The sequence below is a fragment of the Azolla caroliniana genome, unplaced genomic scaffold, assembly GCF_043228905.1.
Source record: "Azolla caroliniana isolate FFs.n. ecotype wild unplaced genomic scaffold, voAzoCaro1.0.p SCAF_6, whole genome shotgun sequence".
NCBI lineage: Eukaryota > Viridiplantae > Streptophyta > Polypodiopsida > Salviniales > Salviniaceae > Azolla > Azolla caroliniana.
In genome coordinates this window covers 11,446,190-11,460,379 of record NW_028230441.1, presented here as the reverse complement: position 1 = coordinate 11,460,379, position 14,190 = coordinate 11,446,190, and positions in this window count along the sequence as shown.

The window sequence follows — 14,190 nt, the reverse complement described above, 5'->3', positions numbered from 1 at the left end:
TGAGAGAGAGCACACACACACACTACATGTTTTCACACTTGCATACAAATATATATGTCATGGATATTCATGTAGGTACATATGTGATGCAACTATGTTACCTATGTGGCCCTAGGTTTGCATTCAAGCATGTATATGTATGGGGGAGTCAATGTATGGTCCACTAGATCGAGGTTTAATATATCATATTCCACCTTGTGTACACATGAGCTAAGACAATAATTACAATGGGGCATATTAGCATTTGTATAAGAAGGATGCCATTACTGTTAGATATAATCAATGATCAGCCCGAAGTTGTAAATCTATCCCCATATATGCTCTTAGAGTGCACATTTTGTGATAGCACCCCAAATGAAGAGCGGTTAGTGTGCAACTCAACCATATGGGTCGATAATGTGTTAATCTAGGAAATAGTAGATGCGTAGGACACAATGTATTTAGGAAAGAGTGAAATAGGTAATAGGATTGGCTAATCAAGTCAATTAGAATATTTTGTGGGCAAGTTACGATGTACTTAGTCTTGAAGTATGTGCCATTGACTTCAAGATAAGTACCATCTAGCACTAGCCTATATCTAGGGAGTTGGGTCATATTAAATGACAAGTCAGTTAACAGAAAAGGAATATCTCCACTACTATCAATTGACTTGCACATTTAATGTTATACTCCACTTTCTTACACAGTGGTTGGATTGATCATCAGTCCCCACTAATTTTGTAGTGAGCTGGTATTGATCCCATCTAAGCTCTAAAGTGTGAATGCATGGGTGAACTACCATTGTGAGCTACTCTCATATGTAATAGAAGTTTTGTTTTCATATATCCACCTCTGTGGTTGTAACTCTATATACCTATCTAATCAATTCTCAATATTTCTAACAATTACATATATATGTATTCTGGTATATGTATCTATGAATCCTATACCCTAAACACTTATCAATTGTGATGTATTTTTATGTTAAGATTGATTCATTTTCCTTATTACCTTGTTGCTTGGGCCTACCATAAATATCGTCCACAATATTTATGGAATAATTATAGTTATAAAACGAAATATTGAAGCTTGTTGTTGGTCACCATTGTCCTTTTATTGGTCTCCTTGAGGGTTTCAACATCTAGATCTTGCTTCAGCCTCCCTCACCATAAAATATACCATGACTTTGAGAATACTTTGGCAATCCTGAACACTAGTCTATTTTGGCTCATTGCCAAGTAAAAATGGCCATCTCATCTACATAACATACAACAAAAATGTGCCTCGCCAAAGTGTCACAATGAAGTTTAGGTGATCAAATGTAAATGTGTTAATGAAAGGCTTAACCTACATTCGCAAAACTAGCAAATTCGTTACCTAACTAAAGAAAATATAAGAAATTTATATACCAACAACACTCTTATTAGTTAAATTAAATCAAGCACACTCATATATAAGATATAACTCAAATACCTAAGATAGAAACTTAGAATTTTGGTCAAGGCTTAATGAGGTGAGAGATGATAGATAGATTTTATATAATCTTCCAAGGTCAAATATGACCTATGAGACCAAAATATAACATTTTCACATAATACACGTGAAAGTGAGTAGCGACTCTTGATAATCAAGAACTTTATTAATAAATGTCGCAATTGATAGTGCACAATACAACTAAGAGGGAAACCCATGCAAGAATTGGGTTCAATCGAACATGTGTTGAAAGCATAATTGAATGTGAATGATACTCAAACTCCCGAACTTGTTTGAGCTGGAGTTTGGTAAATAAAATCTTCTATTTTCAATTAGAGTAGAACATATTTTTATATATTTTCTCAATTCTACTCCTTCAATCTTACATTATCTTTCTTTTATGAACTCTCCTCATTCATAACACCCATGGTTTTGCGTACCAATCACGAACACTACGACACCTCTAAGTTGTGGATGGTGGTTCCCTTTGTTGGCATAAAAGGCCGACTCCTTCCACTTTGTATCCTAAGTGTGAACATGTCCTTGAACTAGGGCTTGAGTATAAAAGCTCAACCCTAACATTGTAACGTAATCTTCTTGTATCTTGCATCTTGTAGAGAGAGAGTGAGAACCTCCATTGAAGCTCTAAAAGATGGTTCGGAGCACGAACCAACACCAAATTCAGAAACAACATTACCCACATTGTCGGTCCACAAGTCAAACCAAGACCAACAATCGGAGGGAAGGACGAAGCACAGAACAACACTACCACCAGACCGCCAATCTGAGGAAAAGAACAATCGCATACCAATGCCACCACCGAACTGGAAGCCAGAGTTAGAAGAGGATTGGATACCAATGTCACCCCCAACGCACCCTTCCGAAGAAGACATCATGCCATACCCATACTCAAAGTACCGAGATGACCCCAACGCAAAAGCCCATGTGTATGCCTTCTTGCAAACATGGTAAGCTAACCATGTCTCGCAATGCTTGATGGACGCAGAAGACGAACATTCCAAGATCACAGAATTTGGCATGACACTAGAAGGACCGGCAACACGGTGGCATGCAAAGAACCTACCCGGTAGCTTTGCCACATTCGACGCCCTCAAAACTAAATTCTTGTGATTGTTCCACCGACAGGTAGAACTGAGAGAGTTGGTCGGCCAATTCTACATGACGTATCAGGAGCAACAGGAAACTGTCCCACAGTTTACCATCTGGTTCCAAATGTTGCACAACCAACTGACTCGAGCACCATAGGAAGATGAGGTGAAGTCAATATTTTTGGTTGCACTCCGGGAACCCCTCCGAACAATGTGTGTGGTACTGGATTTCCGGACCAACACTATGAATCAAGTCATTGACCAGGTCTTGGAGATGCATAAGTGCAGTACCTTGATGTCCATGGGGGCTCTCCAACGAGTGCTTCCTAAAGAAGATCTTCGATTTCACCAAACAGTGCAATGCACAACGTGCCTGAACCCGGGACATTCCACACTAGAATGCACAATGAGGACGCACTACATGTTATGTCATTCCCGGTCACATACTATGGACCGATGTGAGTATAATCTGTACCCGGAACGCCAAGGGCACCGGAACCACCGTTGTCACAACCGTAAGGGTAAGTATCGTCGAGAAGAATGTCAGGAACCAACTAGCGAGTACTGATGGGAGCTAGGTACAAATGCGGCCATGGCGCAAATAGAGCAATGGAGGATGGAAGAGAATAATCAGATGACTTTTGGTATGCTGCCAGGGAATATAGAAAAAGGAGAATCGAGCAACATCCGGAAGACGTACTGCTATTATTGCCGAAAGGAGGGACATTACAGTGGCCAGTGCCCGGTCAAGAACAATGAGAAGTAGCCGACGGTAAACATGGTGACCGAGGAGGTGATGCATGTTCAACAAGTCACAACAAGATCCAAAGGAAAAGCTGCCAAGTGGGAGACCCAGAAGGCCATCACGAAGCAAGCCATTGAATGAATACAGAAAGAAAATCAATGGAATGAGGCCGACGTGAAAGAATAGATCCAGCCTCCAAAGGAACCAATATGGAGCACGCACAACAACCCCACCTGGCACGCGTTACAACAGTGTCAGATCATGTTGCTCCTAGGTCGCATGTTGCAATTAGTTCCCCGATTCACGGAAGGACTTAAATCGGTGGTAACATCAAAAAACCCGGAGCCGGCATCATGATTCTTCTCCAACCCGAAGGAAGGACCGGCAATAGTGGACACCAACAATCCAACGATAACGGTTATCATCAAAGGGAAAGAAATACCCAGGACAATTGTAGATGGAGGTTCCGAAGTAAACATGATAAACCAATGAACCTACGACACCCTTGGTATCAAAGAATGGGAACCCTGCCCATTCTAGCTGATACCGATTTGGTTCGGCCAACCAGACTCATCCTGAACTGGGAAATTACAATCGGTGGGCATGCATTCTGGATATCCGCGGTAGTCTTGCAACTCAACGCGTTGGGAGCTTATCCCATACTGTTAAGTAGACCATGGCTAAAGACGGAGCATATAAAGCAAAATTGGCAGAAGAACGTCATTACCTTCCGAAGAGGGAAGATGAAAGTGCGGGTACCGACCCAACCACTCACAAGTACCAATAAGGAGCTGACACCGCTATACGCAGAGAGCATAAACATGTTGGATGGATTAGCAGACGACGAAGTCGACCGGTACCTAGATGAACATCTGAAGATAGTACCGTTATTTGAGGTAGATGTCGCCGAAGCCGTCACACCGTATGTCGTGCACTCAGAGGAAAGATTTGACGAGCCGGATCAGGAGGTGTTGTTCTCTGACCGGACAAGGCCTAACACAAGGTGTCACGGAGACACTTCACCAAAGGGTGATTACGGCATAGGATTATGACTCAACGATTACACCGACCTAAGTAGGTTACACGATTAGAGCTCTTTTGTTAATTACACGCGTAAGATATAACAGTAAGTACAGAACGGAAATCAACACAGAAGTATAAACACCATACGCTCTATTAATTATCCGCTGCGATTACAATGGGCTCCGGGCCTTTAAATAGGTTTCCGGTCCGTAGTACAAAACGGTGCCTATCGCACCTATTCGGGATCCGTCCGGATCTGGAACGGCATACCGTTTCCAGTCCGTCCGTCCATACTATGCTTATTTACAACCATACTTAATTAATTCCTTCACTCCGTATTTTGGACTTCTTGCCGGCCGGTAACACATGGCACGCCCGTGGGACAGTACCTTGTACGTCGAACCCTTCTCGGCCCCTTCATTGTTCACCCAAATTGTCCAAAATACTTTGTTCCAGAGTTTCCAATTGTTCTTCCGGTTGTGGTTGTTGCGGCTGTGCTTGCTGCTGCTGCTGTGGTTGCGGTTGGGACTGAGACTGCTCCGGCTGCTCTATAGGCGGCTGCTCCGTTTGTTTCTCTGACTCCGGCATCCCCGTTTGACTGCTTCCGGTCCGGTCTCCTTCCAGTAACGGTTCCTCATCACTGAGGTTGACCGTTACTGGTTCTCGTGCTTTCTCTTCCCGGATCCGGGACCTCTCGTAGCTTTCAAACTGGATCTGCGCCTCTAGCCTGTCGTCGTCCAGCTGAGCTACAAGTTGCCGGACTTGCCCTAGTTGGTCCTCTGCCAAGGCTTGAAAGTCTTCGACCAGCTCATCTCTTATGCCGGTGAAGTCTTCGGAAGTCAGCATATAGCAATCATCTCCCTCCTTCCGCCGGTTCTCTACGTCGGCCCGGAGCAATTGGAGTTCCGCCGCGTTCGGGGCCCACTTGGTCCACCATTTGACGGAACCGTTGTCAATCAAGCTCTTGGTCTGGTTCAACCAGGCCCGCATGATATCCTGGATGCGACTTGCTCCCATTTGCGCTCTACTTTCCACAACTTGTCGTTCCTCCTTCAACTGCTTGATGAGATTAGCCGTATCCTCCGCCTGCTCTCTATAGCGCGTCAGCTGCCCTTGATATGTTGTCTGCAGCCTCTGCAGTACCTCCGCCACTCTTTCTCTTTCCGCCTGCTGTTGCCTGAGGAGCTCTGTCCGAACCTTCTCCGCCTCTTCCAACCGTCTTCTGGTTTCCACTTGTTCATTAGCGTATGCCGTTGCGGTCCGATCAACTGCTTGCCGGAGCTCATCCGTCCGTTCCTTGTGCTCCGTTTGCAACCGTTTATACTCCCGGTGCAAGTGCTCAAATTCCTCCGTTTTTTGTTTGAGCTTGCCGTTGATCTGGCGATGGTTCCGGTCCTCCCGGTCCTTTAGCTGCCGGAGTTCCTCTTTCAGGCGCTCTACTTCTGTTTCGGCGTTTCTCCGGAGCCTGTCCTTCTCTTGCAGCATTTTCTCCTTTTCCTCCTTGAGCCGGTCGTACGCTTGGTGGCCTTTTCGTAAGCTCTCCTCGGCCCGGCGTAGATTCTCAGCAGTCTTTTTGGGTTCTGCCTCCGCTGCCGTCTTCAACTCTCTTTCGCGGCTCCTCAGTGCTTCTTGGGCAGCTAGCTCATCCTTTAAGTCCGCAAGCTCTTGGGCTTGTGCCGCATTTCTCTCCGGAACGGTTTCCGTTGCCGGGGTCTGATTGCTATGTACAGGTTGATCTGACGCTTTATTCTGTACATTGCCCGGAGTCACCGGTGCTTGGACTTGTGTTGTCAAAGCCAATTGAGCCATTTCCCTTGTGACCCTGTCCAAGTCTTGTTCAAGGCTCCGGATTCTGGACCAGGCCGTCTCTAGATCTACGGTTGTGACGAGCAACCGTTCGTGGTGCGCTCTCTCCTCCGCCTCTATGTACTCGACCGCTCCGGCGATCTGCTCGCCTACCCACCGTAGCCACATGCTACTGGTGCCTTGCTGCTGTACTGGTCGGGTCGGCTCGTTCACTGTGGAATTGTCTGGCCTGAGTGCCTGTATCTGCCGTTCTGGTTCTACTCCTTGGCCGCTGTGTGTGTTGGCTGGGCTCGCCGGCTGTTGAGTTCCGGTTCTCGCCGTCTCCGGAGCCGTTGCAATGACTTCTTGTATAGAAGTCGACAAGGCCGGTTCTATACGCACCGGTTCTGGTTCCTCCCTTGTGGTTTGCTCAGGTTGAGTTGGGGGCGTTTCTTCCTTTTGCGGGTCCGAACGCTCCCCCGCTGTCCCGGCGGTCCTACTTCTTGACCGTCGTTGGAGGTGCTCTACTGGCTCCTCCGTTTCCTCTTCCTGGGTAACGGCATGTATCTGTGCCGTCAAGGGTTCCGGTTCCTTCTGTCCCGGTCGCCGTATCGTTATCTTAACGGGTCGGACCGGTGACACCTCCTCCGGTTCTGGGAGCCGTTTCTTCCCTTTCGTCGCCTTCGACGCCAGCAGCTGCTGTCGTTTGGACGCAGGTTTCGAGGTGCTTCCTTCCGATAATCTTGGCCGCTTCTTTGGCTGGACGGTCTCGACTGGCGGCGCGAGCAATGTTATCCACTGAGCTACGGCATGCCACAGCTTCCGGCCCTCCTTGCCGTCCTTTCCTCGTACCGTGTCGATTGCCGCGCACAAACCGTCTGCAATCAACACCGGCCAATCCACCTTGATCCCTTCATAGGTGGCTATGATCATCCCTGCCCGATTTTTTGGCATGACAGGGGGTCGGGGGTACACGTGGCCATACTCATGGAGCACTCGAGCTATCTCCCTGAATAGCGGATCTTCGCCGCCCTGCGTTCGATAGCCTTTGCCGGCTAGAGAGTACTCACCGAAATATCGGATGAGTTGCTCCGAGGTTGGGTTATCGATCTGAAAAATACCTCCCTCCGGAAGGCCTGTTAGCGCACGGATCGCTTCCTCGGTGATGACTTCTGTGTCGAGCTCCTTGATGACCCGGTCGGCTTCTTTGTGCGGTGGTGCCTCCATGATGGTCAAGAACCCATCCAGTCCGTGTTGCCTGAGCCATTTCCTGGCCGCTTCCGACAGCGTTTGTGGGTCCATGTCTGCTTCGAGGTCGAGGAAAGATGGCGAGGTAGAGTGGTGATGAGAGTGAGAGCGAGAGAGAGAGAGTTCCGAACGTGGGGGTTCTCTGAGTGCAGGTTCGCGTTTGCTAAGCTTCAACCGCCTTGGTGCTTCTGTGCTTCTTGGCTCGCGAAATGAAAAGGTCTCCATGCGTTCTGCTTTTTCTCTGTGCGTCTTGGTGCCTTTTTCGAGCATGCGCACGTCGTGTACCAATTTAGTATTAAGTAATGTGGCGGCTCTTAAATGCCCACTACGTACCTTTTCGCTCCTTGCTTTCACGTCCGTTCATACCTCGATTTTTAATGATTTCTTTTTTTTTCTTTTCTTTTTTTTTTTTTATAAATGACGGTATGTGATCTTACACATCCGTAGGTCCCTTCGGACCCTTACCGTTTTCCTTACGGGTTGCCGTGTCTTCCTTCGCCTCTGCTACGGGTTCCCCGTCGTCTTTTTCTTCCATCCGTACCGTTCCCGGACAGGTTCCCGGTATAGTGCCGGTGGGCTGCATAAATGGGTTACTTGGCATCGGTCCTTTATAGGGCTTTAGTCTAAAACCGTTGACCCACTTGTCTAGCACTTCACCGGCAAGTGTCCCTAACTGATAGGACCCGTTGTATTCCCGTGTCAGCCAATACGGGCCTGTCCATCTAAACTGGAGTTTACCCGGCATCTTGCCCATCCTCGTTTGGAATACTAGCACCGGCTTTCCGATTTCGAACATCTTTTCATTACCTTTCCGGTGACGGTCAACGAATGCTTTCCGTCGTCGTTGCTCCAGTTCCATGTGTAGGATGTTGGCCAGCCGTTGCTCCTCCAGTTCGCATAGTGCTGCTAGCCGCATTTCCTCCGACTCCTTTTCATTCAGCCGTTCCCGTAGTTGGATCCGTAAGCTTGGTACCTGAAATTCCACCGGCATGACCACCTCTAAGCCGAACGCTAACCGGAACGGCGTTGTCCGGATACTTGTTTTGTATGCCGTTCGGTACGCCCATAGCGCGCTATGGAGCTTTGTATCCCAATCCGTCCGGTTTTCATTGACGATTTTGCGGAGAATGTTCTGGAGCGTTTTGTTGGTTGACTCTGCTAACCCGTTTGCTTGTGGGTAGTACGGTGTGCTCCGTTTATGGACCACGGCATAGAACGTTGTTAAGCTTTCAACTACCTGGCCGAGGAAGTGCCCTCCTTGGTCGCTGATTAATTCAATCGGACATCCATATCGGCACCAAATGTTTTCGTACAGGAATTTTGCTGTGGATGACGCGGTGTTGTCTCTCAAGGCCTTAGCCTCCACCCATTTAGTGCAATAATCTGTTGCCACGATGACATAACGATTACCCGTTCTCATTGCCGGTGGCTTGAACGGTCCGACAAAATCCAACCCCCACTTCTGGAATGGCTCTAGTGGAAGTACCGGTTGGTGTGGCATCCGTGCTTGCTCCGTAGGCTGGCCCATTCGTTGGCATAGGTCACATTCCTTAGCATACTTGACGGCGTCTTTTAACGTCGTGGGCCACCATAAGCCGCTCTGCCATACTTTCCTTGCCGTCGCTTCCCCGGCATAGTGTCCTCCGGCAACCCCATAGTGTGCTTCCCGTAAGATTACTTCTTTCTCGTCACTACGGACTGCCCGTCTCCATATTCCATCTGCTCCCTTGTGGTAGAGAGTGTCCCGTAACAGACAGAAATTGCGGCTCTGCACCGCCAGTCGTTTCCTCTCGTCCCGGTTCATTTCCTCCGGTGGCAGGCCCGTGCTTAGGAACTGGTGCATGTTTGTCAGCCACCTATCTTCTGATGCCACCGTGTCGTCCGCTGCCGTTTCCGGGGTGATACGGAATAACTCTGCGTCCGGGAATTCATCCGATACTCCGTCGCCTGATTCTCCGGACTCTAACCGGCTCAGGTAGTCTGCTACGGCATGCTAGATACCAGGCCGGTGGAAGATCTCGAATTCGAACTCCTGCAACAGCAAGGTCCAACGAGCCAACTTACCGGTCAGGGACGCCTTGGACACTAAGTACAGGAGCGCCGAGTGATCCACATGAAAGGAGAACTTCCTTCCCAATAGGTAATGACGAAACTTTGTTACACTGTAGATCATGCCCAGGGCCTCCCGTTCCGTCGTCGAATAGTTCTTCTCCGCTTGGGACAGCTTCCGGCTAGCGTAATATACCGGCCGGTACCATTTAGGCTCCGTAAGTTGCATTAAGGCGCTGTCGATAGCGATGTCGGAAGCGTCGACGAACACATGAAATTCCTTGCTCCAATCCGGAGGCTGCACGACGGGTGCTTGTGACAAAAGTACCTTCAGGGCATTGTATGCCCTATCCTCCGTATCCGTCCATTGCAACGGTGTCCGATGTACCGCGGTGTGTAATGGTGTAGCCAAGTCAGCCAAGTGACGGAGCATCCGGCTGTGCCACCGGATCTGTCCTAAGAATCGGCTTAGTGCTTTGGCCGTTTTCGGCGCCGGTGCCCCTAGTATCGCGTTTACTTTGTCCGGGTCGACCGCAATGCCCTCCTTACTTACAATGTGTCCCAGTAATATTCCACTTGAAACCCCAAAGATGCATTTTGCTGGGTTTAAGCTTAGCCGGTATAACCTACACTTTTCAAGGCATAACCGTAGGTGCTGCAAATGGTCTTTTTCCCGGCTATAGACTGCAAAGTCATCCAGGAAAACCTGCATGAAGGCTGGAATGTATTCGCCGAAGATCTCCATGATGATTCGCTGGAAAGTTGCTGGTGCCGTTTTTAGTCCGAACATCATTACTACGGCCACAAACACCCCCCATTCAGTGACGAACGTTGTCTTCTCCTGGTCGTCAGGGTGCATCCGGATTTGATTGTATCCGCTGAACCCGTCTAAAAAGCTATAAACTTCACGGCCGGCGACGGCATCCAGTACTCCATCCGTGAACGGAAGAGGGAATGCATCCGTAATTGTGGCTGCATTTAGTTTCCTGTAATCTACACACACGCGGATTTTACCGTTCTTCTTTGGGACGACGACGATGGGGCTCAGCCACGTCGCTTTCTTTACCGGCCGGATGAAGCCCACTCTTAGGAGTTTGTCGATTTCCTCCTTCACTTTGGCGGCGTAGTTGGGGTTCATTCGGTAACGTCTTTGCGCCACTGGTTTCGCGTCTTTGCCTAAGTGGATGTGATGCTAATATAATTGAGGGTCCAGCCCTCGCATGTCTTCGTATGACCAGGCGAATACGTCGCGAAACTCCGTGAGAAGTTTGATCATCGCCGCTTTATCTTCCGGCTTCATTTCTTTGGCGATGTGTACCGGCTTTGATTCGTCCTTGCTTCCTAGGTTCACTTCATCGAGCTGGGATGTTTTTACCCGTTGGGAAACGGCCATTTCCCGTTCCAACGCTTCCTGTGCTTGCCGTAATTCCCGAATCGAATCTTTGTCTGGTTCGGCTTCGGTTTCGTCCCACTGCGGCAAGTATGGCGCTACGGCTTCAGCTACGTCAATCTCGAAGAGTGGTACGATCTTCGGGTGTTCCTCCAAGTACTGGGCTTCTTCGTCGTCTGCCAACCCTTCAAGCATGTTCACGCATTCCGCATACAGCGGTGTGCATTCCTTACCGTTGCTCGTCCGTGGTTGTGTCGGTACCCGGACCTTGGCTTTTCCGCGCCGGAAGGTAATCATATTTTTCCGCCAATTTTGCTTGATGTGTGTTGTTTTCAACCATGGTCTGCCCAGCAACAGTGGGTACGCGCCTTGCGCCTGTAGCTGCAGCACTACAGCCGAGATGTGAAATGTGTGACCTCCTATGGTGACCTCCAATTTCCGTATTAAGCCCGTCGGCCGTACAGAGCTCGTATCCGCCATCCGTAGCCAGAACGGACATGGCTCCCATTCATGTATACCCAAGGCATCACACGTGCGAAGGCTTATTACGTTCACCCCGGAACCTCCATCGATTACTGTGTCGGGAAGTTCGTGCCCTTTGACAATAGCTGTAATCACCGGACTACTAGTGTCCACCACCGTCGGTCCCTCCTCCGGATTCGAGAAGAGGACTGGTGCCGGTGGGGCTATACCGTCTGTCATGACCGTTTTTAGTCCTTCCGTAAATCGCGGCACGAGCTGCAAGAGTCTTCCTAATGGCAACGTGATCTGACATTCTTGCAGTGCTTGCCATGTCTCGTTTTCTGTGTGGCTACCGCCGGCACTCCCTATGGTATTCGCCTTTTGTCGTTCCGAGTCCGCGACGTTCCTTTCATTGGCTTCCTTCACCCATTCCGTCGCCTATTTTCGTATGGCCTCTTGTGTTTCCCACTCTTTGGCCATGCCTTTCGACCGTGTGGTTACTTGTTGTACATCCGCCACTTCCGGAACCACCATATTAACTGCTGGTCGTTTATCGTAGCTCTTTGCCGGGCACTGGTTACTGTAGTGGCCTTCCTGCCTGCAGTAGTAGCAGTACTCTTTACGGGTATTGCTGGATTCAGCATTGCTGGTAGCCGGAGTCGGTCCCGTAGTGAGTGGTGCGTTTTGTGCCGGTTGGCTCCTTGGGGTTCCATGTTCCGGGTCCCTAGTGTGACCACCTTTCTTGAAATTACGTTTCTTATTATTCTTATTTTTATTTCGGTAGTCCTGTCGTGGTGGATCGTAACATCGGTCGTAGTCCTCCTGGTGCCTTCGGTAACCAGGGGAATGGTCTCTGTCGTATTGCTCGTGTCGTCTGTTGGACTCCCGATAACGGTCCGATCGCTCATACCGGTCGTAGTTATCATGCCGATCCCCGTACCGGCCATCATTCTCTTGTTTGTCTCCGTACCGGACATCCTGTGCCGGTCGGTACCGGTTCATTCTTTGCCAACGATCTTCGTCTTCGTCTCGGCTGCTTCTTGGCTCGATCCGTCGGACGGGTGGTGCTCGTCGGTTTAACAGGTTATACTCGCACCGGTCCGTTGTATGACTCTTGGATTGACAAATCACACACTGGGTTCGCATGGTGCACTCCACTGCCGAGTGTCCGGCATTCAAGCAGATTGTGCATTGAATTGCCTGCCGGAACCGGAGATCTTCATCGGTGGGTAACGCCCGTTGCAGTGCTCCCAGTGTAAGCCATGAGCTTGACTTTTCCATTTCTCTGACCCGGTCAATGACCTGGTCAATGGTGCTTCCTTGAAAGTCGATCACCGTACACACCGTGCGTAACGGTTCCCGGAGTGCGTTTAAAAATATCGTCCGTAATTCCTCCTCCGGGGGTGCACGGGCAAGCTGGCTATGCATTCGTTGGAAACGGATGACGAATTGGGGAATGCTTTCCCCTGCCTCTTGTCGGATCGTATAAAACAGGCCCACCATTGTCGTCTGGTCGACCTCCTTGTGGAAAAAATGCAAGAATTTTGCTTTTAATTCTGCAAAGGTTGTGATGGTCGCCGGGTCCTGCGTCCGCCGCCATCGTGCCGCTGGTCCTTCCAACGTGACCCCGAATTCCGCTATCTTCGAGCGTTCTTCTTCCTCCGGTGTCAGTCGCTGGGACGCGTGATTTGCTTCCCATGTCTGCTCGAAGGCATGAACATGCGCTTCCGCGTCCGGATCATCGCGATACTTTGAGTATTGGAACGGCATGTCGTCGTCCAGTATTAGGCCGCGGTTTAGTGGCGTTTGTTGATATCTTTCCGGTTTTCTCTCCGGTTCCACTTCCGGTTCTTTTGCTGGTGCTTTTTCCGGTTCCTCTTCCGGTTCTTTTTCCGGTTCCTTCACCGGCTCTTCTTCCGGTACCTTCGCCGGCTCTTTCGTTGGTGTTGGTGGCTTTGCTTCTTCCACTTCCGGTGTTGGTGGGTTGACGGCTTCCGTTTGCGGTTCCGGATAGCCCTGGTCGAACGGTTCCGGTTCTGGAGTCGGCACGGTATCCGACCCGTCGTCCTCCGGGCCGCCGGGGGTATCGTTGCTGCTCCGGTAGTTCGTGTGCACGTTGTATCCCCCTTCGGAATCCGATTCGTAGGCTGAAAAGGCTTCTGCCTCGTTTTCTCCGCTTGCCAGCGCCTCGAGGAGGCGTTCGGTTTCGCGGAGACTACTTAGACCGCTTCCGTCGTCCTGGTCGCGAGTTTGCTGTAACCGAAGAGATTCCTCCGCAACTCTCCGGATCTCGTTGGAGAACGAACGATCCGAGCGAATTTCGTGCGTTGCTTGCTGGAAAGTCTCACGCCGTCTTTGCCGTTCGGCGAGGCGTCGAGCTCGGTCTGTAACCAGGTCGTGCGTTGGTCTCGTCATCCATTAAGCCGTCGTTCGCTGCGAGAAAGCAGGAATCGTGGTCGCCAAAACTGTGTTGTTCTCTGACCGGACAAGGCCTAACACAAGGTGTCACGGAGACACTTCACCAAAGGGTGATTACGGCATAGGATTATGACTCAATGATTACACCGACCTAAGTAGGTTACACGATTAGAGCTCTTTTGTTAATTACACGCGTAAGATATAACAGTAAGTACAGAACGGAAATCAACACAGAAGTATAAACACCATACGCTCTATTAATTATCCGCTGCGATTACAATGGGCTCCGGGCCTTTAAATAGGTTTCCGGTCCGTAGTACAAAACGGTGCCTATCGCACCTATTCGGGATCCGTCCGGATCTGGAACGGCATACCGTTTCCAGTCCGTCCGTCCATACTATGCTTATTTACAACCATACTTAATTAATTCCTTCACTCCGTATTTTGGACTTCTTGCCGGCCGGTAACAGGAGGCCATCCGGGAACTGCGACAGGCACAAGAATCGGTA